The 26,759-nt window shown below is 37.7% G+C and overlaps 1 protein-coding gene across 9 annotated transcripts in view; it reads right to left on the bottom strand.

Moving 5' to 3' along the window:
* The window catches only part of RERE (arginine-glutamic acid dipeptide repeats), a 408,653-nt gene that overhangs the window by 267,257 nt on the left and 114,637 nt on the right, over positions 1-26,759 (bottom strand). The window contains exon 1 of one of the 9 annotated variants that reach the window (XM_072819777.1): positions 25,133-25,259. The exons of the other annotated variants lie outside the window; for them this stretch is intronic. The gene's annotated coding sequence lies outside the window, so the exon portion shown is untranslated. Of the gene's footprint in view, positions 1-25,132; positions 25,260-26,759 lie in introns of those variants that run through there. 9 annotated transcript variants of the gene reach the window in all.

Genomic DNA, 26,759 nt, shown 5'->3' with positions numbered 1-26,759 from the left:
AAATGAGGTTTAATAGGCTCATTAGTGATGTTTAGTCAGTGTCATAATTTGAATCCTAAAGAATTGGTAACCCAAAGAAGCAGAGGGTAAGCTGTATTATTATATCATATACTTAATATGAAAGGTTTAACTAAATTGAAAATCCATGTGCATTATCAAGAAAATTACGACTACACTGATCAAGGAAAGAGTGCCAAATTTAAAAAATCATACTCTGGAAACATAATTTTAAAATATCAAATTACTAAATTTTGGCTAATGACAAGAAAGGTGTTTCCAACAACTAGAGAAGATGCAATATTCTTCATCATTTGCTACCTCCTCTATAAATAAATTCTTTCATGAATGGCAACCTTCAAAAATTTGAAAATATGTTTATCAAAAAGTCTTTATCAGAAATTGAATGTAATCATTTTATGCCTAGAATCTGAAATAAAAATGTATAGTTCACAGAAGAAGCTCAAATTTTCCATTAGAAATTTGGAAAATACTTTGTTGGATATTTTAGGCAAATTCAATGTTTATTATCTTCCCTCATTGTTATATCCTGTCTTATATTAGAGAATACATAATGAATTTTTCACACAGTCCCATATATGCACTCCCAAAATATTTCCAGTTTACAGTATGCTATACAAATATCATTTTCTATGTATATGAACAGTGGGAAGCCTGAACTCAGGTAATCTGAACAGTGCAAGCACATTCCACAATTGACTGTTTTAGGTTCCCTATACTTGTTGGCACCAGAAGACTGATTAAATTTAACATTCAGAATAAGAATAACCATAAAAGGAGGGGAAGGGTCACTGCCCAGTAAGAGAGTTTACATTTCTAAAAATGCATTCTCACAAATAATTATCTCTCTGCCATCATTCATCTGCAATGAAGGCTACACTGCTAATTTTTTCTCAGCACTAAAATCTCCCTCTGACAAAGGGTACCCAAAACACCAAGAGCATTTAAGATATATATGACATACAGCAAGAAGCTAAAAAGCACAACAGTCAAATCATGGGCTCAAGAGCCACATGGTCACTTTCCACTCTGGAACTTGAAAATGAAGAAACTACAAATGGAAAAAAGGAAACTATGTCACCTGAAGTTCCTACTTTAAGCGTCCTACTTTAAGCGTCAGCAGTAATCCCTCTGGTTATTCAGATATACCGTACTTGGCTTCGGGCCCCAATACATTAGCACCATTGTATCATCACAGTTTTTAAAGAGTCCTTTTGCAAAATAAAAATAGCTTAGGAATATACCATATACCAGTTCCCTTCTATTAGGTATCTAGAAAAAAATCTTAAATACCATTAGCTCAGGATCAAATACTAATTCTGTCTACAAAACAAAACAAATGAACAAAAAACACCTTGAATATGTGTCAACAGCAGTATGTAAAATAAACTCATACGGAAGGCAGTTTTTCATTTTCATCCTCCTCTTGATAGGAACAGATACACATTCAAGAACAGTCCCTATTATTATACAGGAGTTTAATTTATTTATTACAACAAACTTTAAAGGATGATATAATAGCCCCATATCACCCATAATACACCGCAGTCCTGCTCAGCTTATAACATATTCTCTAATAAAAAAATCATTTACCTCTTGGATCAGGTCCACCTGAGAATGCAAAGAGAATGCCATCAAGTCTACATTAGGGATTTCCAATGGAAGTATGGCACCTCTCTAAAGCAAGTGTCTGCCAATACGTAAAAAAGGTCATTATTGAGAAACCCATTAATTTGCAACAAAGGGCTCCAAACAATAAGTCCAAAATGAGAAAAACAATATATTCCTTAAAGAATGGAGTGAGAAAGCTTAAGGCTGTCAAAAGTTTATGTTAAAACATACACACATTAAATCTACAGCATTATAATTTAAAATGCAAATTTTAGAGGTGCCAGGATGGCTCAGTAGGTTAAGCATCTGCCTTCAGCTCAGGTCATGACCTCAGGGTCCTGGGATAGAGCCTCACATCAGGTTCCCTGCTCAGTGTGGAGTCTGCTTCTCCCTCTGCCCCCAGCTCCTGCTCTCGCTCTGTCTCTCAAATAAATAAATCCTTTATTTTAATGCAAATTTTATTAAATATTATGTGCAAAACTCCAGGTTTTTTCATAGGCCTCATTCCCATCATGACATTTATAAATTATTAAAGCAGCCCTGTAACTACCACTAGACTAAAAGAGAACCTTTTGATTTATAGACCTGAACATTATCATCAGAAGGGAAAGCACTACAGAGAGGGAAAAATAAGAAAAGCTATTTTTTTTAATATTTTATTTATTTATTCATGAGAGACACAGAGAAAGAGAGAGAGAGACAGACAGACAGACAGGCAGAGGGAGAAGCAGGCTCCATGCAGGGAGCCCGACCTGGAACTCGATCCCGGGTCTCCAGGATCAGGCCCTGGGCGGAAGGCAGCGCTAAACCACTGAGCCACCCAGGCTGCCCAGAAAAGCTATTTCTATAGAACTTTTCCAACTAAGTTTTTGTTTTTTTTTTTTAAATACGAAAAACCAAGTGAAAGGATCACACCTTGGAACAATAATTGTGTTAAAACTGAGTAGGACTGGAGGAGGCAGAGACAGCATTTCTTCCAGAAGCAAGTACATCTGCTAACAAGACTTGTATTGGTCATATGTTGGCAGGCTAAAGCAATACCACACAGGTTATTTTTTTCTATGCTTTCATTTCATATACTCTTAAAAAAAAAAAAAAAGACAGTAGAGCAATTGCCAGATTAAGTAAGGTCTGTATCCCAACTGTTCAAAGTCAAGTTCCCTTGACAAATTTCCTCAATTTTGTTGTCAAGGAAAAATTAAACCTACAAGCAAACCTACAAGCAAAATACTCATTCCATACTCCACAACCACAAAAATACCAGAAGTTCAGTTTTATTGCCCAACATAAATGTATAGTGAAGAGCTCTAGTCTCTAGTGACCTTTAAGAACACCTGGAAAGCGCAAGCAAGCAATATTCAATACGAGAGAACATAAATCTCAAAAGCAACTGACAAACTCAACCTGGAAGGCTAAACTGTAAATGGAGCAGAGAGTTACAGCAACATTCTCCAAAGAAATCCTCTCTTTCACTTCAGAACAGAAAAATTTCTTCTCAAATCCTTCCAATAGAAAAACTGCCACTTCTGATTAAAGTCAATTTGATCAAATCTATGAGACCTGAGGGAAATGCACAGGATCCTTTTCTTTACTCTCCTCCCTGCTTCATCTTGCAACTTGCAAATTAACTAACAATATGACTAACCACCTAGAGACATGTGTGCCATTTTCAGCAACTGGTAATTTACAGTTTTGTTTGTTTTTAACCAGCTGGATGTTATGTGTGTTGCCTATTCCCTACAGGTCTGTCACTTTTGATATTTTTTTAAACAAATGACATGATATGAACAAAGTAAGAAGCATTTTTAGACTATTACAGAATCTTAGAACTGTGTAGAAAAGGCAATATTAGTAAAAGGCAGCTCTTCTCACCAAAGCAAGACCCACAGAAGTCCCCAATAGTTGAGAAGAAATTTTTATGCATCCCCAGAGCCTCATTACCACGTCCAAACTAAGCGAATCCTACTCTGCCAGGATCAAAAAACAGCAGGGTACTATTAACCTTTCTGATAAATTTTAGGCTTAGTAATCAACCAGACTGACTCAAAGACAAACTGAAAATGCTGTCAGGGCTTCTACCTCTAGTTCTCAGCCCATGGGGAGAAGCAGATGATGCACAAAACTGAATGGAGAAGAGATTTTAATTTTGAAAAGTGTCAAGTTTCAGCTGCCTTATACATAGGCATTCAGACTGAGTTATCTACTGGACAACTGGAAATACAGTCTCAGCTCCATCAAATGCTCAGAAAAAAGACCAAGGCAAGGAAGGTGTCTTCAACACATATAAAATTTTCGACATAGAGAAATACAAGGAATCCAAAGATTTTAATATGAACTAAATGAGATGGCCCAGAAAGACATTAAATGAAGAGCATAGGGCTTAAACACAGACACCACAGGCATTTTCCAAACCAAATTCCTAAAGAAAAACAAAATCTGGACACACTTAGAGACAGCCCGAAACCAACAACTACCACAATGAAGACTTCTGTTTAAAGTTAGTTGGGGTACCTGAGTGGCTAAGTAAGCTGGGCATCTGCTTTTGGCTGGGGTCATGATTCCAGGTCCTGGGATCCAGCCCTGTGTTGGGCTCCCTGCTTGCTCAAAAGGGAGTCTACTTCTCTCTCTGTCCCTCCCCTGCTTCTGTATGCACTCTCCCTCACTCTCTCATAAGTAAAATATTTTAAAAATTAAATTAAATTAAAATAAATAAAGTGTGTGACACATTGCTGATACTCATAAAGTTTATGCCATATATTGGTCATATTAAAGGGTTGAAGAAGCCTGTAGGTAAGAAAAATGCTCAACAAATTAGTTATCAACAGAATCAAACACCCAGAGTATATTGCCCAGTGTACTTTATCTCCAAAAAATGATCAATGCCAACTCTTGCTCTTCCTCAGAACAGTATGTGAGTTGTTGACAAAAGTAATTTAAATTCTCCAACTTAACTGCATTTAGCTCATCCTTGAAAGGTCTCATTTGGAATCTGATGCCCCAATTACTTGCCACATCAACTCATGCCTTAACCACTGCTAAGATTATAGAAAAGTACTCCTAACTATTCAACTAGTCATTTTCTCCTCATGTTAGAGGAGAACCATGTAAAGAATGATTCATTTAAAAAATAAAAAAAAATAAAAAAAAAAGGTGGGGGCGGGGGGAGATCCTTGGGTGGCTCAGCGGTTTAGCTCCTGCCTTCGGCCCAGGACATGATCCTGGAGCCCGGGGATCAAGTCCCGCATCAGGCTCCCTGCATGTTGCCTGCTTCTCCCTCTGCCTGTGTCTCTGCCTCTCTCGCTCTGTGTCTCTCATGAATAAATAAACAAATAAATAATCTTTAAAAAAAAAAGAATGATTCACTTCACAAAACACTCTTAGAAGGGAAGCTGAAGGACTTTAGTTAGGTATTAAGGAAAAACAGAAGGATAAAAGGACAGAAGGAAGAGGGGGAAGGCTAGAAGAAAAGATCTGCCAGTCAGAAACATCAACTCCCTCAAGTGGGATATTAAATCAAAATGTTAACAAACATAAGGAGAATATGGATCTCAAGAAAAAAGAGGCCCTTAACATCTAAAACCACCATAGGATACCAAGGCAGTGGGAGTATCTCTGGCCTTAATGTGCCCTCGCCACAACCCAGGCTCCAAGTCAGGCAAAAGGACAGAACCTCCCTTGTGGTCACCACAGATGATCTATCAATCAAAGTCATCAGCACCACACCACAGGCTGGCAATAAAAGCAAGCAGGTAGGTATTACCAGCCACAGTTGTGAACAATATGAATTTGGAGGAAAACTCTATCAATCTTTTTCTCTATTCCCAGCTCCTCCTTTATCTTAGACCTCAATTCTTAAACTCTCTCTCCATAAACACAAATGACACCTACCTTTTATCTCAGTTTTGAAGACTCTCATTCAAGAACTTTTGAGGAACATGTTAAAAGTGTGTCACAAGTACAACCTTTCAGTTATAAGATAAATAAGTCACACACAAAAAAAAGGAAAAAAGATAAATAACTCACGGGAAGTAATATACAGCATAGTGACTATAACCAATATACTGTATCATATATTTGCAAGTTGCTGAGAGTAAATCTTAAAAGTTCTCAACACAGGGCACCTGGGTATAATCATCTATTGGTTTCAGCTCAGATCATGATCTCAGGGTTATGGGATCAAGACCCATGTATGGCTCTGCACTCAGCATACAGTCTACTTGAGATTCTCCCTCTACCCCTCCCCCACTGTCTACAAATGAATAAACAATCTTTTTTTAAAAAAAGCTCTCAACACACAAAAAAAGTAGAACTGTGTGGTGATAAATGTTAACTACACTTATTATAGTGAACATTTTGCAATACATATCAAATCATAGTATTATATCTTATAATATATAATTCATGTGTTATATGTGTCCTGTAACTAACAAATGTGATCTTATATGTCAACTATACCTCCACCTTAAAAACAGAACTTCTTAGGAGAGATTATTGGGTCTAATTTCCTCCTTCACGAAACCATCTCTCCAGTCCCCACTATTTAATTTTGTTTTCCCACAACTGTCCAATAAAAGCCCTCTATATGTATCCTCCACACTTGGGACTTACTCTCTCACTTTGTTCATACTGTCTCGACTGCTAGCTCAGTAAACATTGGTTGAATAACTGTGTATCATTCCAGTCCAATCCAAGGGCTCTGAGAAGTAATCCTTAAGGTCTCCAAACCATTCTTGTCCATCTTTAATTAATTCCTTTTGCAATCACAGTCTGTATCTTACAGCTTAACATTTTAACATATATTACTAATGCAAAATATCTCATTATTTATTTAGTAACTCATGTATTTCATATATTGTCTCCTCTCATCTTTCCCTGTAAGGGTCTACAAACAGAAGAAACACGCCCTGGTCCTTGATCCTTGATAGCTTTAAACCACAAGCAAGTCAACTGATCTGTCTAAACTCTGGTTTCATCATCTATAAAATAAAGATAATAATATAACACATGCCACAGAGTTGTGAAGAATAAGAAAAATAACCCAGGTAAAGTACTAGTCTGCACAATGCCTAGCGGATACAAGATGTTCTGAATATATGTCAGTTAACACTGGTGATACTAACAGATTATGTTCTATACATCCCTAGAATCCCACAGCACAGAGGAACTCAATGAAGGTTTTGCAGAAGACAGGGACGCAGGGGTGGCTCAGGGCTTGAGCATCTGCCTTTAGCTCAGAGCATGAAACTGGTCTGGGGATTGAGTCCCACATCAGGCTCCCTATGGGGAGTCTGCTTCTCCCTCTATATCTGCTTCTCTCTGTCTCTCTCAGGAATAAAAAAAATCTAAAAAAAAGAGGGGGGTTTTGCAGAAGACAGCATGTTAGAATACTTCTAGCTAATCCTAGGAGTATTATTTCAGTTTGTACTGCCAAATAGGAAGTTCTCAGAGAAGCCTGTACTGACTGCTCCCCAAGCCTTTATAAAGGGCTTTCAGGGCAGCCCCGGTGGCTCAGCGGTTTAGCGCCACCTTCAGCCTGATTCTGGGGACCTGGGATCGAATCCCACGTCGGGCTCCCTGCATGGAGCCTGCTTCTCCCTCTGCCTGTGTCTCTGCCTCCCTCCCCCCCCCTCTCTATCTCTCATTAATAAATAAATTTTTAGAAAAAAAATAAAATAAAGGGCTTTCCCCACACCAACCTACTCCAGCTGTCTAAGTATGGTCTTCTGTTTCTGCTTGGATTCCTAAGAGCAGAAATTAGACCATGTTTAACTTTGAAAGCCATCAAATATTTGATGAATGAACAAAATCCATTTATTAATTAGGCTACATTTTTCATATCCACTAATATGCTTTCCTCTTACAATCAAAGAGCACAGATTATTAAGGCAGAATAATAAGGTTCTCATCAATGTTTTTCTTAAATACATGAAAATAGGCTACCTCTGGGTTTTTTGTTTTATAACTTAAATTGCAACTCTCCATGTCACATAATAATAGTGCCTTTTTTTTATTTTATTTATTTATTTATGAGAGACATGGGGATCGAGAGAGAGAGAGAGAGAGAGAGAGGCGCAGAGATACAGGCAGAGGGAGAAGCAGGCTCCATGCAGGGAGCCTGATGTGGGACTCGATCCCAGTACTCTGGGATCACACCCTGAGCCAAAGGCAGATGCTCGACTGCTGAGCCACCCAGGCGTCCCTAATAGTGCCTTTATATTCCCCTTTTCATTCCAATTTTCTCTAAAAGAAAATAAATAAAAGCACAAGTCAACAAAATTATAACATGTCTGCACATGAGAGAATGCCCTCAGATGTTATTTATTACACAGCCATGTGAATCCTTTATGGGATTTTTTTTTTTTAACCTATGGGATTTAATACAGGACTGTGCTGTCCAGTATGGTGGCCAGGAGCCACCTATGACTATTAAAACTAATCAAAAATAAGTAAAATTAAAAATTCAGTTCCTCAATCTACACAGCCACATTTCAAGTACTCACCAGTCATAAATGGCTAGTAGCTACTATGTTGGATAGAACAGATACAGAACATTTCCAACATCACAGTAAGTGCTATTAGATCTGATTCAGAATAAATGTATATAAATAAAAATATTAAGAATCCCAATTCATTAATAACCTACTCCCTTTTAATTAACTCTAAGAGCTCCAAGTATAAGAATATGCACAAACATGAACCCAGCGGCTTTATTCCTCTCACGAAGACAAGAGATCACAATCCTTCTTAGAAAAGACAGAGTAAGAAAGTCCCATAGCAATATAAGACTTTATTCCTCTATTCTTTCAGCAATTTACAAAACTTGACCTGAGGAAAAAAAAGCAAGAAAGCATTTTTCTCCACTATACCTTTTATCCAAGAGTCACATCTGCCAAGTTTCAGACTCACAGGTTCCATTATCCTACAGTGTCAGCACTCCTTTGTAAATTCCCTTTCCACACTGATCTCCTTGGACTCACTCAACATATTATGCCATCACTCTAAAATCAGGGCCTACAGTCTCTGGCACATAGGCTATACCTAATGACAGTCTGGATAAAATCGTAAGTCTATCTGCTCTTGGAGGATTTTTCCAATCCTATGCAATTGCTGTGTGGGCATGTGGGAGGCTGCACATTTTTCTTCATAATAAAAACAAAATCCCAATTTCTGCAAAGTTGGTAAGTTACCTCTGCATTTATAACACAACATGACAGGCAGACCTCTGTTTTTCTATAAAATTAGGGCTTTTAAGAGCATATGTTTTCAATCACTTATTTCTCAATAATGACTGAAATATCTCAAAGCATTCCCTGAGCACTTTGCTAGTTTTATCTGCCACTTGTGTTGATTACCACAGGCTGCTTATACACAGGAAGAGAAGCAGAAGAGGGAAGAACTCATGACTCTGGGCAGGGATATTTTAACATAAGTCCTCTCTAAAATTTGAACCATAAACATCTTTCCATAATTCAACACTATGGTACCAGCTTTAAAACAATAACCCAGGGGAGAGGGTTTTTCTGAGTGATACGCTGGGAAGAGAATGTTGTAACACGGGTACATGGCAAGAGATTCAATGTTTTGGAAGAGTGGCAGTCACATGACACCAACACACTTCTCACAGAGACTTGGGGGAAACTAGGGAAGGCCAGATAAACTTGTTCAGTAATCATTCCAACTTCTTGGTTATTTCATTACAAGAATGAAGAAGAAGAAGAAGAAAAAACAAAACAAAACCTTTGTATTTGTATTTCACCCTGCAAATCCCAAGCACTCATGATCTCTGAGAGTAAGATCAGCCATCTTCCTTGAAAAGAGGCCAAAATGTGACCAACTATTCCTTTCCACTGAAAAAGCAGCTTCTGAATCTGAGAAAGCAAGCAAAAGTAGGGTGGTGGTCTATAAAGCAAATTCTCCCCCAGGAAATTCTGACTTGAAAGCAAAGCATTTCACAGAAAATGTTTCCAGAAGGACTTTGACAACAGGAAGGAGCAATTCAAAAACAAGGACGTAAAGTCACATAGATTGGGGGTAAAGTGGGTAAGTGAGGAGGCTGATGGAACAGTCTGTAAAAAAATCTTAGTTCTTAAGGCATCTTGAGAATCAAAATTGAAGACTTCGAGGTAAAAAGCAAAGAGAGACTGTGAAATACAACATCTATGTTTAAACGGGTCCTTGGGAGAAAAGAAAAGCGCTCAGCCAGGATGAAAGAAGAAAGAAGAAAGAAGAAAGAAGAAAGAAGAAAGAAGAAAGAAGAAAGAAGAAAGAAGAAAGAAGAAAGAAGAAAGAAGAAAGAAGAAAGGGAAGGGAAGGGAAGGGAAGGGAAGGGAAGGGAAGGGAAGGGAAGGGAAGGGAAGGGAAGGGAAGGGAAGGGAAGGGGAAAAGAAAAATAAGGCAGGCAAGCAGTATACCACCTTAGTTCCCCACTACAGTATGAAATATTTGATTAACTTAGAAGTGAGAGAACACCATTTCATTGTTCACATCTAGTTCAGATTAAGTATTGCAAATACTATAACCCAGAAAAAAGGATAGAGGTAAATAAAAGAATAAGAGAAAACTGCTTCCCACTAATATGGGTCAATTCTGCAGGAATACTTGTCAAGAAAACATTACCTTGGGACACCTGGGTGGCTCAGCAGCTGAGCGTCTGCCTTCAGCTCAGGGCATTATCCTGGAGTCCCAGGATCGAGTCCCCCATCAGGCTCCCTGAGAGGAGCCTGCCTCTCCCTCTATCTATGTCTCTGCCTCTCTGTGTGTTTCTCATGAATAAGAAGAAAGGAGGGGAAAGGGGAAAGGGGAAAGGAAAGAAATTACCTTATGTATTCTACAAATTTTAAGTACAGGTCAAAATTTCCAAAAGCCCAACTTGCTAAATGGAGAGAGGGTGAGAGAAAGAAAGTACAAAAGCAGGTAAAATAAAGGAGAGAATGGAAATTTGAAAATTCATCATAAAATAACCATAAGCACCAAGAGATAAAAGTGCTAAGAATGGGGAAGGAAGGTCCTTATTAACAAGTCTACTGAGCTTTTAATTTTTAAAACCATGTGTCTTTTCTAACTTACAAAAAAGCTAACAGAAACAACTAGAAAGAAAAATAAATGGTGGGTGGGAAAGGATGTAGCAAGAAGAGATGTGTAACCAACAATAAACTACACTCCTACAATGGTCCAAGTACTTCCGAACCAAACTAGATATGAACCATATATAAAAGCTCACTGTTCACATACTAAATTCTTTACAGTAACTAAGGAGTCTTTTAAAAATATTTTTGTCAGGTGCTTTGAAAATGAGGTTTTGGAAGCCACATCTCACCATCTTAAAAAGGTAAGAAAGCTGGTTCTTTAGTTTAGCTCAGCTTTAATTTCTATAGCAAATATTTGACTTTAGAACATCTAGCACTGTACCAAAGTATAAATATTTGCTTAGCTTAATCATTATATATTTTTCTACTTCCCCTGTAAATATGAAATGTGAGGGGAAATCTAAAATCATTAATGCCTAAATTTGGCTGTAGTTTAAAATATACTATTAAACAAAATCTGAGATTGGGTAGCACTTCAAGTTCTGCATCACAAGCCTTTTATTAAATCAAGAAGACAAAATGGCATTTATCTCTACTACAGATCAGAACAGAAAGAAGTTTCCTGAAATAGATGCTCACATCAACAGCACCAATCTTCACAGATCTCAGTAAAAATAAAGAAACACAGTCCATACTTAGAATTTTAAGGGTAGCCTTAAGGAAGGAAGTCAGGAGTAGGAGGAGGAGAAACAAACTGATTATTTTATATCCTAATATTCATTTTGAGAGATGTGGACAAATACGGTAACTCACTAGGTTTGAGAAGTTAAGCCCTTAAGTACAATAAACTCCATACCAAAAGTATTTTTGTACACTCTGCTCTTATTCAGCATAATCATGCAAAGCCCTAACAAGACTTGAGGCTTATTTTGATCACAAGTCTCATTTACTCTGAATCTTCGCCTATTTTGGCTAAGTGACAAAGACTTTTGCCTTCCTCATCCCCAGGCTGTCCTTTGTGCTGTAGCTCTGTCATATCATGAGATTAAATCTGTCTATTCATGTGTGAAATGGAGACTTGTTCCTTTGTTATACACAGCCTGTACTGTAAGGAAAGTCAGGCTCTATACTCTTCATAATTTCATGACTACTAATTGCAAGTAAATTACATCTTACTTTATAACATTTATAGAATCTGATACAATAAATTCTGCACATTTCAACATAACCTTGCATGCTTCCTAAACTACACAACTAGTTTCTCTTCTGAGGTAGTTTGAACATTTTATGTATTTTCTTGGGAGTTTCTTGTTGAAATCAAACTTTCCTCTCTGTGCATTTCTGTTGTACTGACCTTGATAATCTACCCTATTTGAGTATGACCCCACAGACATTCTCAAAATAACTGTGACCATATCTTGTTTAATGAGTATTATTTCCTGGTTTCTTTGAGGTCACAATGTTTTACTATGTATTGACAATAAGACTTCCCATGTACAAATGATAAAAGCTAATATTATCTACAAAACAAAGATAACACTATAGTGACTAATGTCTCTACACCCAGGAATGTGAAGCATATGATTACTTATGAAATATACTGGCTCTAGTAACAGAAGCTAAAATAAAAACTATGGAGGCAAGTAATGATGTGCATCTCAGAGGTACTCCAGCCTCAATCAGGTTTCTTTAACCAAGCCTTTATTAGAAATGACAAGTGATTCTTTCACATGCTTTAATTCAAAGAATCTGAGTCTCAGAAAGATCACAGATTCAGGGTGCCTGGGTGGCGCAGTCAGCTAAGCATACTGACTCTTGATTTTGACTCAGGTCCTGATCTCAGGGTCATGAGACTGAACCCTACATCAGACTCCATGCTGATGTAGACTTTCTCTCTCAAATAAATAAATAAAATTAAAAAGAAAGAAAGATCACAGGTTCAAAAGTGGGAGATAAAACTACTCAGTGCTATGGTTTGGCAGAATGAGCACTGGAGAAGCCCAAAGACACCAACCAGAAATTAGGCTCTAATATTTACCAACTCTGTGCCTCATTTTCTTCACCTTAAAGAAGGGAAGGTGGGCACCTGGGTGGCTCAGTTAAGCATGGGACTCTTTTTTTTTTTTAATATTTTTTAACTTTTTTTTTTTTATTTATGATAGTCACACAGAGAGAGAAAGAGAGAGAGGCAGAGACATAGGCAGAGGGAGAAGCAGGCTCCATGCACCGGGAGCCCAACGTGGGATTCGATCCCGGGTCTCCAGGATCACGCTCTGGGCCAAAGGCAGGCGCCAAACCGCTGCGCCACCCAGGGATCCCCAAGCATGGGACTCTTAATTTAGGCTCAGGTCATGATCTCAGGGTTCTGAGATTGAGCCCCACATAAGGTTCTGTGCTGGGCATGGAGCCTACTTAAGATTCTCTCTCTCCCCCTCTGCCCCTCCTCCTCCTTCCCTGTCTCCCACTCCTCTATCCCCTCTCACCCCAAAAAAGATGAATGGGACTCTAAAGCTCTATTAGAATGATTCATCAAACTTCAATTGAATAACTTTGTAAACCAATGTAACAAATGTTACAAATTATTAATATTTTAGGTGCCAAATATCTGCAGAATTGGGAACACCAAACCTTGCACATCCAAACAGAAAGATGACAGGGGCCCACTGAAGCAAGTGGCATCCCCTCACTACTCCACTTTTCAGGCATTCCACAACTCAATACCACACATATGTACCTCTCTGCCCCTTTGTTTTTCTTTCTTATGCCATTTCTCCCTCCAGGCTTGTTCTTCACTTTTCCCCACATTCTCTGCTTGAGTGACACCAAAGGGCACTATTTAGATCTAATGATTCTACCTAAGAACTAGAGAAATGAAATTGCTGAACTCTCCTAAAGAGAAAAAAGAGAGACTCTCCTGGAGAGAGAAAAGAGACCTTTCCACAAACCTGTGGTGACACACAGATAGTTGACAGTCTGTCTGCTATAGATGGCCTAGGGGAAAACCATCCCCCAGAGTTACTGGTGCTGCTTGCAAAAGAAAACCAATAAAGGTATAAAACAAAAAATATTTACTGCACAAAATAAAAAAGTGCATCCACCCCTCTTAAAGAAAAATCACAACTCTATGGGGCTATTAAACCTAATCTTAATTTAAAAGAATTAAAATCAAACAAGTTTATTTCATAAGCCCTCTTTCAAACCTAGATTAACAATACTATTTAATACACTTAAAATGCTAGTTGTTTGTTTGTTTGTTTGTTTGTTTTTACAGTTGGCTTTAAACGATCTTAGTAATAAAAGATACTAAATAAAATTTCCTTTAGAGTCAAACGTGCTAACGGTGACTTAAATTTTTCATGGTTCAAAGAGTGCCAAAAGCCTTCATTTTAAAGCATACTTCAATAATCAAATACGTTTTCAATGAATCAATCTACCAATACAGTAGGCATATTAAAACTTCATCATCTTTTAAGTATAGACATGTTTGCTAGAAAACCCAGTGTCATCAAATAAAGAATCATTTCTCATTAAAAAAAAAAATCCAAAAAAAAAAAATCCAAGGGCGCGGAGCGGGGTGGGGGTTGGGGGGATCCTGGGCATAGACAAAAAAAGTCTGTCCTTTTTTTTTCACATGATAGAATACTAAAAACACACAAGCTTATGAAATCATGTCAAAAAGGTATATTAGCACTAGGTGTCAAATTCACAGCAAAAACAAAACAAAAACAACATGTTTCAACTAAACATTTAAAAAACAAACAGGAATGGTCAGTTAAACAATAATCAAGCTAAATAATCATTGTGGCTCCTAAAGAAGACAATCAAGATCAAGCACAATCTTATGCCCTCCAATGCCACCTCCCCATGATGACAAGATCCATAAGTTACCACCATCTTGATTCCTGCAACAGCAGTGAACACAGAAGACAAGTTGGTCACCTTCAGAAACTAGCTACCAAAAGTGGATTAGAAATTCCTTTATTAGTACAGATATTTAGAGCTAACTTTCTGAGTTCCAATACATGATTCACAGATACCTTCAGTTTAAGCAGTTTTCAAGTAAAGTCCTTTTCTTTTAACTATACCTCTTTGGGTTCCAACTGATAAAGAACTACAAATTCACTTACTAGCTTCTAAGTAAATGTTTACCTATTGTTTCTATTGCTCTGAAAACCAGAACAAATTTTCTATCATTTTTTTCAAATGAGTGTTACAGAAATTAAAGGACATTGAAGTTAGTTAATTGTAAGAGTACCTGAACATCACATGTCAGTATGTAAGATATTATTTTAATCTTGGAAAACATAAGAATAGGAAAAGGGGTAAAACCTGTATAATCAAGCTAGGTCCCTTACTAATAGTAAAAAAAAAGAAAAAAAGTTTCTTTTCCTACATGCTCATATTTGGCACAATTCAATATGAATTAATGTAGTAATTTATAATCTGTTCTCAGTTAAATTCGTCCACCAAGAACCTGGAAATGATTTATCTGCCAAGAGAATATTAATTTAAACAAGTAAAATTAATTCTAGCAGTGTCCAAGCTTTTGCTTCCTTGTGTTCTAGTATTAGATGCTGAAATCTAATTTTTTTAAAGCAGACACTGAACTCTCCCTGGCGCCTTATTTTAAAATTCAACCCCCATTAGACCAAACTGAGGTTCTCCTGAGAAACTGAAAAACTGAAATGAGATTGAATGTTTTCATTTCTAAAGACACATTATTGAAAAAAGTCCAGTGAAATTATCTTACATTTAATATACCCTTTACACAAAGAATAAATTAATATTTATAAATATGACCAGAAACAACCTACTGAGGATCTTCTCTAAGGTCAAGGCATCTACTGAAATTAGCGACACTCAAAGCATGAGTTTTCTCTCCCTCCCCCTCTACCTCTACATAATCAATTACATTTGTTCTATAGAAATCTGTCTCCCAGTGGCCCACTGTTGCCCTTTCTTTTTCATCCATTCCAACAAGTCTGGAGGCTGTGAGGTAGAAGAAAGTATTATTCATAGAAATTAAATTAGGTATTGAGAGGCAATGAGTAGAACAACTTGACCTCTCAGCTATTTTCTCCTCTGTTTAATGGGAATTATGGTCCTACCTCAAGAGAGCATGCAGAGGATGAACTTTAGAAAATTTTAATGTTACTAAAAGGAAAGATCATATTATCAGACTTGTAAACTAAGGGCTGTATCTCTCTCTTCATAGTTCATCACAGATCTACCATATACTCAACATTTTACAAAGGACTACTAAAAATAGATCCTACATTAATGAACTGTAATGTACTTGATGCATAGAGGAAACACTAGTTAAAAAGTCAAAACTTCAGAAAAATTCTTCCATCTTTCCCCATCTACCAAAACCAACAAACTTTTTCACTGACCAACTCGGTTGTCTTGGCACAGTGTGATCACAATCTCGTTTCCTTTATAATAGCACTAGCACTAAATTAAGTTAAACAAGATTGTTTTGCTGGTGTACTGGTTTCAAAAAAAGAGAAAACATTATTGTTAAGTTCCTTTGATCTCTTTTATTGTCTAGGGAAATATTATACCAAATTCTGGTGTGTGTGTGTGTGTGTGTGTGTGTGTGTAAAATAAATCACTAGTAATTTTTCTACCTCATAAATCTATAATGTCCAAGCACTGTCCTGTTAAACTAAGACACATTAATCTGCAAAGATAAGATTCTTTAAAGAGTTTTCATGGGCCAGAAATCTAATAATTTACTGGTAGTTAGTAAATGTAATTGCCAACTTAAACCCAATTTGAAGAAAGCTATCTCAATATTTCTGATGCTGTGTGATCTGATCAGCCTTCAGGGAGGAGATCCACTAACTCCATGTGTCACTAAAACCCAACATTTTAAGTTTGGATTTTAAGAGGGCTGATTTGATCCTCCCCAAGAAGAACTTTTTAAGTACATGTTTCCTGATTCAGTAGTCTACCCACTACACTTAAAAAGGCTTTGTAGAAAGTATTTTCTATTATACTAAGTACATGGCAATTAAAATATTTGTAGATCAAAGTTTCTATAGCAAATACTGATACTTCCTAACTTTGAAAGCTAAAATCGTATTTTCAAGTACCAAATAACAAATTACTAATGTTTGTTGTAGGGAATCCAAAATTTAAAAGTTATTAAAGTCAGTTAAATAATGGACATTGAATTCTTTTCATTGGTAGAATACTGTTTAGAATTCAATGTCCAAAAACTAGACATTGAAAACTGCTTTCAAGGTACCAGATGAAACTAAATGACCTAAGATTGCTCCAACCTATCTCAAGCACTTCAGGTGGTATAATTTTTACACTAAATTAAAATTTTGACAAGTAAAATCCTACTACATGAAAAAGTCCAAAAGTAAAAATCCCACAACTATGTGTGGTATAGTAGAAAACATCAGAAAGTTCAATTGGGACACGTTAAGTTTTATTTTTATTTTATTTTTTTTTTGGGGGGGGGGGACATGTTAAGTTTTAGATGCTTAGAAGATATCCAAGTGGAAATGTGAAGTAGGCAGCTGAGTGGGTCTGGACTAGGGATAAAATTTTTAGTTATATTTATTTAGACCACTTTTAAAGCCCAAGTTCTAGGGCAGGGTGTGTAGAGATTCAATAAATTACTTATCAGACAACTATTATAATAGTGCCAGTCACCATTCTACATGTTGGAGATATATCAGTGAACTACACAGTTGAAAATCTGACCTTCAGGACTTTACATTCTAGGGGAGGAACAAGACAATATGCAATGAAAATAAATGCATTAATATTATGTTACGACACTCTAGGGAAAAAAAAAAAAACAGAGGGAAGGGGAACTGCAAACAGAGATCAAGGGTTAGTATAGGCCTCCCAGAAACTTAAGGGTGAGGCCACGCAGAAATCTGGGAAAATACATTCCAGACAAAGGAAAACAGGCAGTGCAGAAGACTTAGTAATCTTCACCAGAACAGTCTCTGGCACGATGGATTATGGACCTGAGAGAGGAGAAAAGAACCGGAGACATTAAGCACAGAAAATTCTTGTTGAGATGTTTTGCTGCAAAGAGGAGCAAAGTAATAAGCAAGAGCTGGCAGGGTAAATGGGGCCCAAGAAAGGGGGGTTGGAGTTTTTTGTTTTAAGGTAAGAGAAAAGCAACACATGTCTATGCTGTTAGGAATGATCCAGTACAGCCTGAAACATGAATGACATGTGAGGGCAGAGGTGGCCGGCCTCTGGAGTGGCAGAAGTGGCGGGATGGGCTGGACTAGCCTGGCCCTTAGAGAGTTTGAGAACAGCTGCTCTGTCTACACACAGCCAGGAAGGCAGAGTCTGCTGCAAGGTAGGTCAATGTGCAGTGGGCATCTGCAAAAGTTTTCTTCTGACTGCACTGATTTTTCTCACTGAAACAGGAAGCCCAGCATGAAGACAAGAGGAAGTATATAAAAGGAGAAAGTACGAAAGAGTAATCTAGGAACCTGGGTGAATAAACTAAGAAAATAAAGTATGACTGCCCAGCAGCCTATAAGGGCCCACTTGAATATTAGGAACCATCTGGGGATCAACACCAAGATATTCCCCTAATCTGAGACATAAGGACTGGCTGCCTTTCTATTAACAAATGAAAAATTCTTTAATACAAACTGCTTAAAATGGCACATGTCTAACATTTGGAGTGCACCAAATGTAAAACAATGCTCTGGGAAAGTTGCAGTTTCTCCAAATAATATGCTGAGAGAAACTACATTCCATTTTCACATCATATTCATAACTGCTTTATCATACCTTAAAGGAGGCATCAGTCACCAAAGGATTTAATAGCCCTGGGCTGAAGCTAACTTCCCTGTCACACCACTAAACAAAAGCTGGGTTTGAATACCTTCAAGTAAAGCATAGAATTAAGTTATATTCTTACTCATATAAGTATAAATTTATATATAAAAGATTATCTAAAAATATTCAATTAATCACCAGGAAACTGCCATATACAAATCTATTCTTACTTATATTGTGGTGATATTGCACAACCCTAAATACATTAAAAACCACTGATTTGTACACTTTTTCAATTGTCTGTTATGGGAATTTTATCTCTATAAGGTTTTTTAAACTGTATTCCAAGGTTTGAATCTCAAGGGAATCATTTTTATCATCAGGAAATAAAAAATTGATTTTCTTTCTTAGTTTCTCTGTTAAAATTTAATGGGAAATGGAGCAAATACTGTATGTTCTGACAGGTCATAAATATTAACTTTGTAGGAATCCAGAATTCTTTCAGAATGAAGGGCAGAGTTTGAGTTGGGGCTGTGGGTGGGGTTTTTTTTTTTTTTTCTTTTTAACTACTGAGAGTTTATAGCTTCTAACACTGCTATTTCATCCCTTTGATCAAGACATTAACTAAATGAACCACCTTAACTAAATGAACACAAGCAACCTTTTGACTAGATAGCTCCAAATAATACCTACATTCTAGACACTCATCAGCAAGACTAAATGCAAACCAATACCTGGACCAAAATAAAAGGCAAATGTCATTAAGTATTATTTCAAGTACTATCACATTTCTTAGAGTTATGATACTTCACAGAAATTTTATACTTCAAACCTAACCAGTAGGCCGAAGAATTCATAAATTCTATTTGTCTCCCTGGGACAGGAAAGATAAATTCAACAATTTCACCACAGATGTTTCAGTTCCCGTGTCAAAATGTAAAAAGCAGGAGTTATCTCTCTCTACTTTGAAAATAATGTTCCTAACAAAGACTAAAAATAAAGGTTATGTTCTTTCTAAGTCAAAAGATTAGAAGATTGGACTGCCAATATTAAAGTGGTCATGGAAGGAACAATGGATAGAGAAGTAAGAAAAAATAGCTACTAAGAGGCTTAGCCACCTCCAAAATGGAAACTGTGAATGCAGGTAACTCAATTAACTTCTCCAGACTTGCTCTCCCATTTTGTAACCTGAGAAGCCAGCATCTGCTCTGCTTCCTTCATAAGATACTGTGAGCACCAAACCAAAGGTCAAGGAAGGCTGTTCTGTAGGTGTAAAGCCTTCTGCAAACAGAAGCATAATCCCCACTTCACTCCAGAAAAGCTCAGTCGCTATGATAAGCTATTGATCACCTTTTACTCTGCACAGATGAAATTTACTCTGTAGTAGTCTGCTCAGGCTGCTGTAACAGAATATCACAAACTGGGTAGCAGAAATTTATTTCCAACAGTTCTGGGGGCCAGGAAGTCCAAAATCAAAGTTCCATCATATTCCATTCCCTGTCTTCTCGCTGTGCCCTCATGACGGTGAGAGTTCAGTGAGAGCTCTGGTCTCTTTTTCTCCTTGTAAGGACACTCTTCTTATCATGAGGTGCCATCCTCGTGACTTCACCTGAACCTAATTACTTTCCAAAGGCCTTACCTCCAAATACTGAAACACTGCGGGGTTAGAGCTTCAATGTATGAACTTTGGGAGAACACAATTCAGTCCATAGCACTTTCCTATATAATTTTTTTAAATGACTGTCATCAACCAGAAATTAACCTTTTGTATAAAATATGAACAGGGAGCAGGGAAGATTTAAAGGCTAGCTTACTTTTAAAAGGGCTTACTTAAGGCAGCTTACTGAGATTCATACATTAGAAAATAAAATTTACAACAGATGAGAGAAGTGAGATAACAAGAGAGCTAAGATTTATTCAGCATTCCCCTGTACAACATACTGCTCTAAGAGCTTTCACTTTACCCTTACAGTAGCCACACAAAGTAGGAATGATTTATGGAAGAAGACTCCGCACACAGGGGTGAAAGAGGTGCGTGTTCTCAGGTCACACAGCAAGTCTCAGAGGTATAGGTGAAGGAGCCTGTGTTCTAACTACATCTCCTACATTGCTTCTCTTTTCCTTGAGACAAAGGAAAATCGCAGGGGGTTGTGCAGAGATGAAAATGATGAAACCATGTATAAGGTGTTCAGGTTCATTTTATACCTTCCTTAGATGTGTCCAAAATTTTAAAGCAAATAGCTTAAAGGAAACAATCAGTCACAAGATTCTAAATCCGTAAGTTAAAAACAAACCACATTGCTCAGGGGGGTCAGTGCCCTCTTATACTAAAAGCTGAGAAAAGTTTCTCCTCTTAATCCTCATAAAGACAGTTTGCTATGGTGAACAAGAGCCTTGTGAACCCCCAGATCAATCAACCACACTCAGGACAGGAATGCAATTCAGGAGTTCCATACTGTCTATTGTGGATATGTAGCCCAAACATTCACAAACTGTGCTCTGGGGCAAAAAAATCATTTAACAAGTTTAAAAAAAAAAAAAAGATGAGGTGCTTGGATGGTTCAGTCATTTAAGCAGCCGGTTCTTGATTTCCACTCAGGTCATGATCTCAGGGTCCTGAAATAGAGCCTGGCACATTCAGTAGGGAGTCCAGGGTAATTGAGGATTCTCCCTTTTCCTCTTTTTTTTTTTTTTTTATCTCTCTCTCATATAAATAATTAAATCTTAAAAAAAAAAAAAAAGGTGAACATTCCACTACTGAATATTCCCCCTTATCTAATCAACATGAGAATTATGCTCTGTGGAACAAGCACAGCCTATGAAAGAAGAGACTAGGGGGATCCCTGGATGGCTCAGCGGTTTAGCACTTGTCTTCAGCCCAGAGCATGATCCAGTCCACTGTCAAGCTCACGGCATGGAGCCTGTTTCTCCCTCTGCCTGTCTCTCTGCCTCTCTCTCTCTGTGTCTCTCATGAATAAATAAAATCTTTAAAAAAAGAAAAAAAAAAGAAAAAGAAAAGGGGGGGGAAGGGGGAAGGGGGAAGGGGGAAGGGGGAAGGGGGAAGGGGGAAGGGAAGGGAAGGGAAGGGAAGGGAAGGGAAGGGAAGGGAAGGGAAGGGAAGGGAAGGGAAGGGAAGGGAAGGGAAGGGAAGGGAAGGGAAGGGAAGGGAAGGGAAGGGGAGGGGAGGGGAGGGGAGGGGAGGGGAGGGGAGGGGAGGGGAGGGGAGGGGAAGGGGGAGGGGGAGGGGGAGGGGAAGGGGAAGGGGGAAGGGAAGGGAGGGGAAGGGGAAGGGGGAAGGGAAGGGGGAAGGGAGAAGGGGGAAGGGGGAAGGGGGAAGGGAGAAGGGAAGAGGGAAGGGAGAAGGGAGAAGGGAAGGGAGAAGGGAAGGGAGAAGGGAAGGAAAGGAGAAACTACCTAGTAGATGATCAAAGACTTGGGAAGAAGATAAAAGCAGAGGGTGGGAGGAAAACAAAACAAAGGGGGGGTAGGTGGGGTGGGATGGGATGACTGGGTGACGGGCACTGAGGGGGGTACTGATGGGATGAGCGCTGGGTGTTATGCTATATTTTGGCAAATCAAACTCCAATAAAAAAATACAAAAAATAAACCAAAGAATATATACACAAGTAAAAATTCTTCAGCCCAACTTTCCTAATTATTAAAATATCCACACACAAAAGACAAAATAATGAAATATCTAAAACTAGAAAATAATTGTTCAAGAAGTTCAAGTTTTAATTAATGTACGTGTCTTTACTAGCCCTCACATATTTAAAATTCCTAAATTTAAACTATTCTCCTGTTTTATATTTAATTTATGCATTACTAAGCAAATAAATAATAGTACATATGGCCCCTCCAAAAAATTAAGATTTAGTAATTTATGTGCTTCAAAAAAACTTTTATTAAATCTCCGTAAAAGAAAAAAACCTTTGTATTGGGGAGTAGATCTGAGTTTTGAAGGGGTTTTATTGCTGTGTTTGTTGGTAATACCAAAAAATACAGAAAGTTCCCTATATGATGTTATATCAGTATAAGGTATCAATGCAATATATTTAACACTTTTTTTAAAAATTTTAAAAGATAAAAGGATAGTAAAACAACAAAAACATTTTTTAAAGATAATCAAGAGCCATTCTCCATCGTGCTCCTAAAAGACCACATTAAAAAAAGCTGGTTATTTATCTGCTTCTGTATGTAAGTACTCTGGTTGTTTGTAAAACACATAAGCTGGCCCAAATAAGAAATCCTGAAGGCAAGGCAAAAGGAAGTAAGTAATTTCAACTGGCATTCTCTAAAGGCATACAAGTGAAGTCACTACTGCTGTTGAGGTTCAAAACCAGCAGAGACTTGAATATACCACTGTTTCCAACCAGCTATTTTTAAATTATTAGTAGATAATCTGGTGAGCTTGCAGTAAATACAGCTGTGAACACAGCAGTACACACCATCTGGAGGCTTTTGACTTAAGCAATCTTTCAAATGCACAGTATCTTCAATCTATTTTGTTCCTTTGAAGTTCAACAGTCACATATAAACTGACCCTTTTTTAAAACCACAACTACAAAAGCTCATTCACTTTATGGAAAATAAGACAGGAGAAAGAGACCTAATTGTTCATCTTTAGAACCAAGTAATTATTTCAAATCTTTGCTGGCATACATACTTTAATTTTATAAATGATTTCCGATGCTTAACCTATGGTATTCTTAAAAACTCTTTACAGGTAACTTCTAACTAATCCTCTGAAATTAAAATGTCTTCTACTTTCTAAAGTGATTCACAGCCTTTACCCCCATTTTATCCCCAAACCTGAATACAATGGTCATATTAATCATTATAAAATTCTACCTACAGAATGCCATTAGCATTAACCTCTTAAAGTACTGACCAGTTACTGCTATTAACCTGCAGCTCCTTCCAGCCACCTTCTGGCACTTCATTATCTCACTGCCAAACTCAACATTTTCTCAGCAAACCACAAACTAGCTTCTACTCAGCGCTGGCCTTCCTTCACCCTCCTGGGCTGTTCTGCTTGCACCCAACTCTCAGGGGTTCTACTCACTCCTGAGGAAAAGAGTAAGTATTTTTTCAGTAGTGCTCTCAGTTCACATTCTCCGGACCTCCATATTGGAGTCCGGACCTCCAATATGTGCTGGTCCTGCAACCTCCTGCTTTGCACTTTCGGCCCTCTGTCCCTCCTTCATACTGCTGTACCTTTCAGACCTCCTTCTCGCAAACTGTTCTTCCATTTCCTCCTCTTCCCAGCATATTGGCATTTTTGTTCTAATAACTACACGTACATGCACTGCCTCAGCACTAGCTCCTTCTACATGAGAATCCAAGAGTATCGTCTGGTTAGTTAGTATAAACACATCTCAAAACCATGTGGGTCACAGCTGTGGGGGAAAAGACCAGAGGAGGCCCTTTTAACAAAGGTCACCTCTTGTAGGATGAGAGTTGGTCAAATTAAGAATAGGAGGTCAGAGTTTGGCTTGGACTACTGGCCTCAGTAGCTGTGAGGCCTTGACCGCTCTAAACTTCAGCTTCCTGTGTACAACAGAGGGGTATTTAAACCTACTAGGATTAAATAATGCATGCAAAGACAGAACAATACTAAGGAAATGGAGTTATGCATAATCCCATCATCTAAAGATTAGCCTATTAACATTTGGACTATTTCTGTCTAACCTTTCTCCTTAGATTCTGTGAGTACATGTGGGTGTGCATATAGTTTGGAATTACAATGCATAAGCAGTTCGGCTTCTATGGTTTTGTTCTACTGGGCTTTACATTAGGGCTTTTTATATCATGATGATTCTTAATGGCTACATTATATTTCCTTTTATTGATGGGCATGAGTCAACATTCCCCTTCTTCTGTTTGACACTTAAACTGACAAATTACAATCCTTAACTTCTTTGCTTTTCCATTTTCCTTTTTTTTCTTTCCAAAAAAACATCTGTTCTGCCTTCTCTATTTCACCTATGAGCTAATACATCACCTAGTTGTGTGAGACACATTTTATCAGGGAAGAAAAGAAAGAATGGTGGCTTTAGAAAGTGATGTTAAATTTCCCATATTAAGCTTCTAAAAACCACTGGCATGCCCAAAAGTCCCATCTTTGCACAGATCATCAGGCCCCCTTTAATTTGTATTGTCTTCTTCCATTGGAATGTAAGTGCTCTAAGGACAGGGCTTCATCTTTTTTTTTTCTTTAGCAATTAAAACAGTACCTAGAGCAGAATTAGTGCTCACTATATTAAATATTAGTTGTTATTATGTGCCAGACACATTCTAAGAATTTTGCATACCCGCTGAGGTAGACTGATCATTTTCCTCCTGGTCACAAAGACGCTAAATAACGTATTAAAGGTCTCACAAGAAATACTCCGTAAAGCTAGGAACAGAACTCAGGCAAGCCCAGCTATCAACCAATAAGCTGTACTTAATATATACCAGCAGAGCTCCATATACAGCATTAAACACTAAGTACGATTATGCTTTTTCTAATTAAATGTCAACATTATTATTTTGTTTTATTCATTACAAATATATATCAACTATGTCAAGGACTAAACAGATTTGGCACATCAACTCCATGACCCTAATCACCGTTAATATTTGGATTCTAAAAATACGGTCTCGGGGGAAAAAAAAAAAAAACTTATGGTCTTTTAAAATAACCTGTTTAGACCTAGGATACTTACTTCTATTTTTCCTTAGATTCAGCAGTTGCTGTTGCCAATCTAAATGTTTTGATTTAATTAGAGAAAACATTTTCTAGATAGACTACAATTGAAATTAACATATTTTCTAGAAAATGCTGCACTTTCTTTCCTCATTCCAGGTTATTTTGAGAAGGACTCACTTCTCCCAAGAGTTAAAAAAAAAAAAAAAAAACAACTTAAACCTACGTCAACCTCCCTACTCCACCTACCCCACCGCAGCAATCCTAATAGCATATCTCCTTGTTCTTCTATCAGTAACTGGAGCTTTGAAAAAGGCTCTATGTATAAACAGATTTCAGTCCGTTTTGTGGCTTTTACTCCTTTATAAGAAATGTAGAGGACAATTGTAGAAGCCTGTGGTAGTGAGTGTCCAAAGACAGAGGCAGACAGTAAGGAGACCAGACTACCAAGAAAAATGTGTCATTCACATCACAATCTATTTTATGACCCGAAAAAACCTGGCTTTTGTCACAGTCCTATATTCAAACACTCAAAGCCACTCGATCTGAATACTTACTAGTAAGTTGGAGCCAAAAGACTTTTTTAACATTTAAAGGTGCCCACACATGTCCCTGAACAGACATTTCTAAAACCTTCCATCAATCACCCAGTCCTTGGCCAAACTGTTGTTAGTCAATGGCTGGCTCAGTCCCTTTGGTTACAATGTAACAAGAGATAAAGAGACTGGGAGAAACAGTTTAGCCATGTTCTCTCATGGAGCTTAACATTTACTTCTGTTTTACAAACTAAGCCTAGAATAGCAAATAAAAAGCAGGCTTGTTTGTTTTGTTTTGTTTTTTAAATACTGGCTTCCTAGGTCATTATAAAATGGATGGTTCCACTGGCTACCCAGACTACACAATAGCAAGCAAAACCCTCTGACCTTGGAAAAGCATAGTCAATGTAATACCTACCAATAAATTACATGGTTTACCAATTTCCTCAAAACCAAAAATAAATCTCTAACAACTATTTCATGAGTAAACAAAAGCTTGTCTTGTTCTATCATTTGCTTAAAGGCAAGCATAGTGGCTATGGGAGAGGGATTAAGAAGCACAGCCAGACAAGTCCATAAAACCTCAGTGTAAGATAAAACCACCCTGCAAGGGCAGCCAATGCAGTCTGACCTAACAGCTGTACACAGTTGCACTAATTAAAATGAAAAGCTAGTCTGCATAACACACAGGCAATTCACTGAACCCTACTGAAAGGGTGACAGGGTTCACCATCCCACTCTTTGCCTCCCCCACAGGCAATGTAAACAATAAATTGGCACATAGCTGATGATACCTGAATTTGGAATATATATACATTCAAGCATTTCAGAAATAATCACAACCATGCGGACTGAAACATATCCTATAGGAACACTGGCTATAAAAAACCATACACACACAAAGGAAGTGGTACAGCTACATTACGTCAGCTCTCGCCTCAATTCATAAATGCAAAACCACAAAAACAAGACAAAAATTTAAATGGCCTTTTTCTAAAACCCTTCTTACAGTGAATGAATGTAGGGTAAGTCTTTAAATAAGTCACTGAACAAGTACATTGATGCATTACTCTCAACAGCCAGGGGAAGGAAAAGTGTAACGTTAGTCAA

The sequence above is a fragment of the Canis lupus genome, chromosome 3 (assembly GCF_048164855.1).
Source record: "Canis lupus baileyi chromosome 3, mCanLup2.hap1, whole genome shotgun sequence".
Taxonomy (NCBI): domain Eukaryota; kingdom Metazoa; phylum Chordata; class Mammalia; order Carnivora; family Canidae; genus Canis; species Canis lupus.
This window is presented reverse-complemented; position numbering and strand designations above follow the sequence as displayed.